The sequence below is a fragment of the Pteropus alecto genome, unplaced genomic scaffold, assembly GCF_000325575.1.
Source record: "Pteropus alecto unplaced genomic scaffold, ASM32557v1 scaffold97, whole genome shotgun sequence".
NCBI lineage: Eukaryota > Metazoa > Chordata > Mammalia > Chiroptera > Pteropodidae > Pteropus > Pteropus alecto.
This window is the reverse complement of record NW_006439713.1, coordinates 1872803-1883496: the sequence shown is the minus strand read 5'-3', so window position 1 is coordinate 1883496 and position 10694 is coordinate 1872803. Positions and strand designations below refer to the sequence as shown.

General features: G+C 48.0%; 1 protein-coding gene across 1 annotated transcript in view; it reads right to left on the bottom strand.

Moving 5' to 3' along the window:
* The window catches only part of DSCAM (DS cell adhesion molecule), a 540559-nt gene that overhangs the window by 470106 nt on the left and 59759 nt on the right, over positions 1–10694 (bottom strand). The gene's annotated exons all lie outside the window — the stretch shown is intronic.

The following is a 10694-nucleotide window of genomic DNA, read 5'->3' as shown; positions in this document are numbered from 1 at the left end:
CAGACTAGGGCCCAACACCTATGACCTCATTCAACCTGGATTACCATCTGAATTACCACCCTGTCCCCAGGTGCAGTCACGTGGGGGTTAGGGCTTATGAACTTGGGTGCGGAGCACAGTTCAGTCCATAGCAAGATCTGAACATTTGAGTCAAGCAGTTCGCCTATAGTCCCTGGAATCCTGGCCCTGGACCATCTTGATTCTGTCCCCATCCTGGCCCCCAGCCCAGTCTGACACGAGGCGGGCTGCCTCTGCTGAGGGCCAGGCAGCTGACTGTGTGGCTGCCAGCTGGCATCTTAATACAGCTGGGGCAGGACTGGGGGTGCAGCACAGGACACCCGGGTATCAGCACTTCTTGTAGAGGCATTCTGCCTCCTTCCTTTTAAAACTCATTTTAATTTAAAGATCTCATTTAATACACATTTATCGGCTATCAATTGTGTGCCGAGCAGGAGACAGAAAGACGTAAAATGCACGTGGGGGAGGGGCAGAGAAGAAGCAGGAGGGTTTGTTAATGTGCCGAGTTGAGTGGCGTCCTCCCCAAGTCCATTCCCAAAACCAGAATGCGGCCTTATCTGGACATAGGGTCAGCAGAGGTGTCACCCTGGAGCAGGATAGGTCCTCATCCAATATGGCTGGTATCTTTGTAAGAAGAGGATCAGAGACACAGAGACTCACTCGGAGGGATGATGGCTGCATGACAACGGAGCAGTGATCTGAGTGACACATCTACAAGTTAAGCAACACCAAAGATTGCTGGGACCACAAAAACTTAGGAGAGAGGTATGCGACCAATTCTCCCCTAGAGCCTTCGGAGGCAGCGTGGCCCCGCTGACATTTCGATCCTGGACCTCAAGCCTCCAGAACTGCGATGACATACATTTCTGCTATTTTCAGGTGTGGTTAAAGGTGTTGTTTTAATGTGTGTTGTTTATCACCTAGTTTGCAATACTTTGGAAACTAATGGTTGTCATCTGAAAAAAAAGAGTAATAACAAAAGCAAATTCATATCTGGTCGGAGGTGGTAGGAGGGGAACAGGCAGTGGAAACAAGCAAGCCCAGGAGAGAAGACGGGTCCAAAGTTAGAATCGTCTACACAGAAGTGATGGATGACGCCCCAGGAGAGGGATGGGAGGCCAAGAGAGAAAGTAGAGATCGACCGGAGAGGATGAAGACTGAGTTTTGGGATTGACTTACGTTTCTAAGGAGGAAAGAAATGATAAAGAGATAGCGAAGAAATCATCAGAGAGAAGGAAGTCGACCAATACGAAGCGGTGCAGTTGATAACCAACGGATGGGGACGAAGGCCAACTGTCGATTGTCTAAGGAGGCCAGAGGGAATTTGCACCGAGGAGTAGCCGTGGCATTTAACATAGGAAGCCATGGCTGACCTTGAAAATGTTAGTCTCAGTAGAGTGTAAAAGGCATAGCCCGAATCAGAAGAGATTAGAATCGTAAGTCGTGGGTAAAGACTATTATTTTCATATGTTTCTGGCAGGGCGGGGAGAATAGAAATAACGAAAATACACAGTAGTAGGAAAGTGGACAAAGGGAACGTTTTCTCTAAAATTGGGGAACCTGAGCACCTGTGTCAGAAGAAACATTAATCACCAACGAGATGATGGCAGAGGCAAGAGATCAGGACTGAAGAAACGCGGTCCCGGGAAACCCAGGGCCATCGTGAAACGGCCCGTGTTGGGATGAGGACCTGAGGGGAGGAACATCTGGCCCCGTGAGAGAACCCGGGGACGTCAGTCCGCTTGAGGTAGGAGGGGTCACCTGAGAGCCGGTTTCAGACGCCACAGCGTAAGGAGATGATCTTCTGAAGACTCGGGAGCAGATCCAGGAGTGGCTTGGACTGGGGAGATCAAGGTCTCCGAGGAAAAGCTGGGCCAAGCCACCTTCGACAACACAAAAGGGGTCCGCAGAAATATCCAAAGACGTGGGGAAATAGCGAAGGGCCAGGCAAAATCAGCTGGCGTCAGTGGTGAGTGGACCAGTCCCCGGCAGTGCTCGTCAGGCCGCCGGAGGGGGAAAAACCAGGCAGCGACCACCTGGCTGGGGTTCTCCGGCGATGGGCTACCAAGGAGGGGGACATTTAGGGTCCTTGCAGGTTCGTTGCCCTGTCCCATCTGCCCAGCAGTAAAACTACAAAAGGCTGACAGTCATCGAGACTCTGCTTGTGATTTTCTAGAGCTCCTGCCACCAGCCCTCCCCGTGAGGGACTTTCCAGCCCAGCGTCTGCAGCACCTAGAGCCTCGTAGGATCCATGTTTAAGATCTTGACCTTGATTTCACCTTAACCTCCTACACTTTATACACTTTTATATTTAACTCTTTATGCTTAATAGTTATGTTTAGAAACCTTGAATCTTATGTCCTTATACTATGGCGCCTGACTAAGCAAGTTTTGATTAATGACATCTGATTTCAGCTCCATGACGATGATCCTATTAACAATGATACTAATAGCATTATTTTGTGAACGATCCTGTTATTCTCTTCATCCTTCCTACGATGAAAACTCGTAGGCGAACAAGAAACCAGAAAATACACCTGGGTCCAAATGATATATCTCAACGACTTGGCCAACCGTCTGTTTCCTGTGTCTAGAAAAAACAAACGTCACAGGACGGGAGGCGAGAAGGCTCAAGATGCCTGACAGCGACAGATAAAACGAAACTACATTTAGGCACAGCAAGGACAGAATCCGGGGCAAGGTGCTTGGGGATGTTGAAATATTTGGGGATGAGGTCTGTCTAAAGGCCGAGAATATCTGGGTATTAGGCAATAAAGTCCTTAAAGTATAGAATGTCTTATCCACGTGCTTTCTCCCATATTTTGTGCTGGGCATATTCGAAAAGTGATTATTGAACGAGTGAAAAAAAAAAAAATGGGCCACCATCACTGAGGAAATTGAATGTACAGAAAAGAGTTCATATGATGGCTCTGGGACTACTGTCCTTAGAAAGGGCCGGTTTGTGCAGCTGGCCCCCGGCTGGCGCTGGGCTGGGGAACTGGGATTTCAGTAGGACCCCCTCCCCAAACGGCAGGAGTGGTTCATCGTGCCTAAACTCTACAAATGACACCGTTTCTGCGGAACATCTGCTGCCTCTGGGAGTTGGCATTTATGTTTGTTTTCGGTCAGATGGTGTCTACGCGACCAGCCCCCTGTGACATCCGTCTCTCTGGCGGACTGCTCCATGGGCTGTCACTGCCCCTCACATGGGGGACCCACGCGTCCCGTGTGGCGCCATGGGCAGAGAACTCTTGGAAGGTGGCACGTGGTTCTCTCCAGATGCCCCCACCACACGCCTCCTCCCTCTGCTGGTTTTGCTCTGTGTCCTTTCCGAGTGACAAACCCCAGCGCTGACCATGTGCCCGGTCCCCGGAGCTCCAATGAGTCACCAACCCTCTGACACACGCAGAACGTAAAAATTCTATGAGACCCAAACTAAGAGGAACAAAGCAGATATTGGACTGCAGTTGGCTTGAGAAATGAAATATTCAGTGTGGAATTTTAATATCCTGCAATGTCATTGTGAGAGGAACCAGCAAAACCACCATCATCATCCACACGAGGAAGCTGAGGCAAACTCACACACACACACAAACACACACGCACGCGCGCACGCATGCACACGCACATGTGTGCACACACACGCGTGCACACACACGCGTGCACACACACACACACAGAGGCCCCTTTCCCAGGTTGCCAGCTGATCTGTGTTACAGCAACAGCTAGAAGTCGTGCTCTCCTGCAAGTACCTGGGGTGGGACATCGAGGGGCATTTCCGTCTGACCTCCATGGCAGATGGGGGGACACACACGCGCACACGTGCACACAGCTCTCCTGAGATCCTGCCGCCTAAATGTGTCACCATGCTTTCCTTTGCTCTCTACCTTTTTACTATTATGTTAACATGCCTGGCACGATGTGACCGTCTGTCTCAGTAGTTCAGAAGACAAAACCATTTTTTTGGAGGGAGCTAAAATCCACAATACACAGTTTCGATTTTCGAGAATAGGGTTTTGTCTTCCTTCCAAAGTCTGACACTCAGCAGACTTTCCGTTTCTTCTGGATCTTTCGGCATCTCGTTAGTGGGTCATTTGGAGAATAACTGACCTGAGCCACTTCTCTAGCATGACCCTGATTCTCAGTGTCTTGCAGATTTCCTCCAGATATATAAACAAGCCTGTTTCTAATCATTTTAAGGTGGCAGTGGAGTAACATGTAAAAACGAACTCAGTGAGCAATAGACTTAAATGGCAAAATTATAATCAATTAATGACTTTAAAAAAAAGAGATCGAGACCCTCCCTTCCTGTAAACTTTCATGTGGAATATAGTTTTCATTCCTCACTCCCCAAAAACATAGCAGCAAAAATATGATATCTTTCCTCCTCTCTAATTCCAGTCTCCTTCATACCTCCTGTGCCAAGAATGATGTCCAGTGCTACAAATCAATAGATAGATGATAGATAGATTGATTGATAGATTGATAGATAGATGATAGATAGATAAATAGATAGATAGAAAGATAGATGATAGATGATAGATAAATGGTAGATAGATGATAGATAAATAGAAAGACACATAATAGATGATAGATATAGGTAGATAGATAGATAGATAGATAGATAGATAGATAGATAGATAGATAGGAAGGAAAGAAAAAATGTTCCATATCCAGTTTCCTTTTAGTCCCATCAGTTTCTTTTTAGTGAATGTTATAGAAATGCCTCTTTAATTCTGAGCTCCCTGGTGCTTTTAAAGTCAAGGCTGGAGCTCTCCGGTAGTATAGGTCTGTTCCTTAAATCATTTTGATTTTGATTTTATTCCCTTTAGTCATAAGCACCTTGAAGGCAGAACTAGGTCTTATTGCCATAGCAACCTGAGCAGCTATGTAGCAGATTGACTTGAAAATACTCAGTGACTAGGAATAAAATAGAAAGATAAGTGCCTTGGAGGGAGGGAGCCTGGCCGCCCGGAGCCATGTCACAGATACAGGGTGCACGTACATATGCCGACACGGCCCGCCGTGACATGACATAACGCTGGCTGCCCCAACAGCTGGCGCCCTGCCCCTCCAAAAGAGAGCAGGTCCCATCTAGTCCGCTCTCGTTGAAGTAACCCTGCCTATCGGGGTTCAGGATTTCGGTCTGTCGCCGTTTCCCCACCCTCAAACACAAGCAAACGTCCTCAGATGCCACTTCCTTTGTGAAACCTGACTTCCCTCCCCAGAATACCACGGAGGGTATGTGTTCCTGCGCTCCCGCCTCGTTTGCCCACATGCCTGCAGTGGCTGTCACGTCCCACACGGCACCGCAGGCTCTCCCCGGGGCTCCAAGGAGCAGAAGCCCTCTCCAAGGGGCCTGGGGAGGAGCATGCTTCTTAAAGCACCAGCCCTGCCTTATCTGGGGTGACCAGACCCAAATGCGGCATCCGAGGACAAAGACAAACATCTCATGGGAAGCGCTAGGCAGACGTCCTTTGGTATTTAATGTGGGTTAAAAATTGTTCACTTTTACCCAAAACACAGGAAGAAGATAATCATCCGTGGACTTGAACTCATTGAATCTAAGTGATAAAATTCTCCTTGAGTCATCACTAATAGCGGTGCTCAGATCGGTAACATAGCACAAAATCGGGCCGGCACTAAAGAGATAGGAAGGTTCTCTGGGAAGAGTCAAATGTTTGCTTTTTCCATTTTCCAAATCCGGTTACCCTTGGGCTATGCCTTTGATGTTAATGCAGCTCAAGCCCCAGTGAGAGTCTCAGAATTTTATCAGAGAAAACAGATGTGGAATGCGGGCTCTCTGGTTGCGGGGCTCCCCGTCTGGGAGGAGATTCACAGCGGGGCGCCGCGTGAAACCCCAACTCAAAGCCTCGATGTTGTTCCTTTCCAGGATCTCACATGTCTGTCTCCACATCAGCAAATCCTCCCAAGGCACAGCACGTCCAAGCTACTACGCTTTTACTGGGCTCCATTAATATTCTGATATCGAAAAGGCTCTTATTTGTGCTTGGAGACGTGATAAGGACGTTTTAAAAAAGCACAGAGATATCAACGCTCTGCTTTTTCTGGCTCGTTTTCGTCAGGTAAGAAGGCAATAAGTCAGCCTCCATGCCATGAACTGAGGACATCAGACGGCATGGTGTCCTTGAGACAGTTCCCCTCCACCTCGTGCCAGAGTCTGAGAGCGATGCCGGTGGCCCAGGTGAAGAGCCCAGGTGGACGGCAGAGCAGAGGGCCAGTAGCGTCAGGTGTCGGGGGACGCTCCTTCTCCTGGGGAATCATGGGGTTCCCACTTCTAGGCCTGTCTTACTTGATTCAGGCTGCTGCAGCATCATATACACTGGGGAGCTTGGACAGGAAGCACTGACTTTTGACAGTTCCGGAGACAGGAAGTCCAAGATCAAGGTGCCAGCATCAGGTCTGGTGAGAGCCCTGTTCTGGGTCACGCTGTGTCCTCACGTGGTAGAGGTTGCTCTTGCGTCCTTTCTCATAAGGACCCTCGTCTCATCACGGAGGCCTCACTTTTATGACCTCATCCAACCTTAATCACCTCCAAAAGGCCCCATCTCCAAACACCATCGCACTGCATGTTTGGGGCGTCCACGTGGGAATGTCGAGGGGACACACTCATTCAGGGTATAACGAGACCACTGGGGTATTCTTTCCCAAGACTGCTTAAGATCATGCACTTATTTATGCTCTCAACACCGGCGATTTAGTGACTTCATATGACAAAGAGGCACGACCTGATTCCTGAGTCTAGAGTCAGGACAACTTAACTCTGCCCTGGAAAGAAATCGACACACGACCTCACGCACAGCGGGGTGGTGACAGCCGCTGCTGGAGTGGCTGACGAGCCTGCGACTCACGGTGCAACCCAGACACCGGGCTGGTGCTCTGTCCCCGCCACGGACGTAACCCGGCCACCCCCTGGCCGGACCAAGAGGAAGGGCAGAAGCCAGAAGACTGGCCGATCGAAACCATTTTGTTCCTGTGTACAGGACCGCACCAACGGTCTCATCTTCCTTTTCCTTAAAAAAAGAATTCCTAGATGACAAAGACCCACTGACCTTGAGCTTGGCCTGGAACGTTTGCATAAGCCCAATGCTCACCTGCTCCAAGCAGGCTTTCCCCATTCCAGGCCCCCACAAAGGTGCTCTGGACCCAAGAGGCCAAGAGGTGGGACCACACACAGCCACGGAGGCAGGCCACCCCCTGCGCGGGCAGCTTCCTGTCGCGAGTGGAGCCGCGGGCCAAGGCCGACTTGTGACCGCCACGTACTCCCAGCTTCCAGATCAGCCTCCACGCCCACTTCCGCTCCTGCTGGCGATGTACCGCGTTAGAACCCCTCACAGGCTTCCTTCCACGGCTGCTCTGGTTCATCGGTCTTCTCCAAGTGGAGAACCAGAACTGAAGGAAGTGGGACATGTGGACTAGGCGGGTTTCCTGGCGCCAATTTCCCAGCCAGACTCCCTAGGGGCTGGGCCATCTTGGAACCCCAAGTAGAGAGGTGGGGTGACGGCCTCCACCAATGACTAAATCTAATCTTGTTCAATGAAGAGTCACCGGAGTTATCAGTTTATTTATAAAACAGGTACGTGTTCACCTCCTACAGACCATCTGCTCTGCGCATGGCGTTCTGGAGCTTGGGGGTAACTCGAAAAAGCCTCTGGGTCCCTGGGCCCCTGGTGCTGACCACATCTCCCCCTACAGTCAGACCCAGCAATTCCACTACCAGGAACGTACCGGAACAAAACCCTCGTGCACTGATGACCGTGGGATTGCAAACTGGTGCCGCCACGACAGAAAACAGTATGGAGGTTCCTCGAAAATATTAAAAATAGAGCCGCCATATGACCCAACAATTCCACTTCTGAGTATTTAAACAAAGAAAACAAAAACACTAAATCAAAAAAAAAAAAAAAAACACGCCTCCCTATGTTCACTGCAGCATTATGTACAACAGCCAAGACATGAAATGACCTAAGTGCCCATCGGTAGACACACGGATAAAGAAGAGGTGGCACATATACCATGGAATGTCACTCGGCAATAGAAAGGAAATCTTGTCATTTGCGACAACATGGATGGATCTAGAGTATTTTTCTAAGTTCAGTAAGTCAGACAGAGAAAGACAAATGCCTTATGATTTCACTTGTATGCGTAGTCTAAAGCACAAAATAAACAAAACCCAGAGACTCGTAAAGACAGAGAACAAACTAACGGTTGCCAAAGTGGAGGACGCTGGGGGAAGGGAAATGAAAGGTACAAACTTCTAGTTATAAAATAAGATACAGGGATGTCGGGCGCGGCACAGGGAATATAGTCAACAATATCGTAATCAATGTGTACGGTGACAGGTGGTGACCAGGCTTTTCATGGGGAACGCGTCGTAAGGTATATAAACGCTGAATCACTATGTGTCACACCTGAAATATAACATTGGTGTAAATTATACTGTAATAAGCAGTCAGCTAATCATGCCTGTGATTATTTCTTTCTCGACTTTCAACTCTGTCGCACTGACGCGCATACCTGTCTGCTCCAGTGCCACATGGTCGCAAGTCCTGAGGCCCTATCGTTACGTTTTGAAACTAGATAATGTAGGTCCTCAAAAAAAATTCCCAGTGCCTCCGCATCACTCAGGCTTGGGGCCTGGGGGAGGACAGTCACGGCCAGACTCGTCCCTGAGCCCCGCTGCCTCCCGCTGTGGTCCCCTGTGCCCAGCCACCCTCAGAGCCTGGCCACCAGAGAAATGTAAACCTTCTCCCCCTGACCCATCCAAATGGGTTTGTTCACTAAGATTCCCCAGTGTCCCTTTACCATTCCGTCAGCCACAGTGGCTTCACGACCTCCTTCCCTAGGCATCCTTGGCAGCCTCAAGGGTGGGGCGTGGGCGCCGTAAACGGGCGGACAGTAAAACACAGCAAGTCACGTAAGGCCGAACTTCCAGACTTTCTACTCATGGGTCATAGCACTGCTTTGCCACCTGTTCTCTCTCCCCCCCGTGTGCGTGTGCGTGTGCGTGTGTGTGTGTGTGCGTGTGTGTGTGTGCCCGCGTGCATGTCTCAATGTCTCTCTGTCTTCGTCACTATCTCTGTCTACCTACCTACCTACCTGTCTACTTCTGCCATATGGAGCATCTTGAGAATACCTTCTATTTGGTTAAATGGCTTACATACCAAAAAAAAAAAAAACCAAAACCTTGCTATCGGTGTATTCCTAAATGATATAAAATCCTGTGCTATCCTGATCTTCTGGTACTTTTCTGAAAAAGGAAAAGCCAGGTGCTTATCTCCCGGTACATGTTGTTCTTTAAATTTTGCCAAACAATGAAGCTCCAGTGTGTGATTGAAAGCAGGACATGAGACAGATCCTATCAGCGAGATATCAGCTCTGCAGATCAGCATCCTCTCCGTTCACCAGATATAAAATTCCTTTTATTTTATTTAATTAGGTTCGTGTTTGAAGGAAAAGAAAAAAAACATCTATTCACATAAGTCACAAATAAATGAAATCTTGGATGAGTACAGCACTAATTAAAGATGTCTATGAAACATAAGAACGCACTCATTACATCTTTTATAACCTATATGAAAAACCTACCTTAGCTGTATCTATAGATATCTATATCAATATATAAAACGTCATGGTAAGTATTTCTTTTTCTCACCCAGATTTCCAATCATTCTCTCCCTCCAGGCACATGCCCCATTGAAGTCAGACATGGCCATGTCACTTGCTTTGGCCAAAATGTACAGAAATGACATAGTCACCTCTACCTGGAAGCAGGTAGAGGCAGTTTGCAATTCTTCCTGTTCTCCCGCCCCTCCGGGGCAGACCCTGAGGCTGTTTGATGGCCGTTATAAGTTGGCAGAGCCTCCATCAACCTAGGTCCCCAAATGTGGGAGATCACAAATATTTCCCCAATTCTCCTCCTCCCTGAACCCACTATCTCTGACTCTGGGCTCAGCCACATGGACCTGTCGCCAGAGCTCTCATCTGCCATCAAGAAACTAAAATGACCTCTACAGAGAAGCAATTAAGACCATTAAATAATCAAAACTAGCAAATGTAAGTGTGCAGGTGAGTTTCTACTCTGATTATTGCAATCACAGTTCAGTTCTTAAGCTTAGTATTTTTCAGTACTGAGTTAACTGTAAGTCCTGTTGATGACTCAACGTAAGAGCAAGGGATTTCTCATTGAGTGAAGTGTGAAGACCATCAAATTCACTGTAAAGATGATATTAAGAAAAGCTGAAGACATCCTTTACATCCTGTCCTTTACATCCAGTTTACTGTCATGTCCTTTAAAGACCAAAGATTTAATTTTCGGTTTGGACTTTTTAATGGTTTGATGATTTTTTCATTGTTCTTGTAGAGTAGCCTACACTGTCTAACAAACCGATAAGCTCAAAGACAAAATGCTGCATCACCATGAGTTCAGGTCCAATTCTTTATCTCCGTAAACTGACGAAATTTTGATGGTATTCGAGAATTACATTAAAATGTGTGTGTGTGCATGAACGTGCATACGCTAACATAATATATAAAAAAAGCAGCCATTTACAATCCATTATACCACACTCAATGCTCCACACAACTCTTTCAAAAGCAGCCAACTGTCATTGTCCAAAGACATGCAAAGCAGGACTGCTGGGCACCGAAGTGGA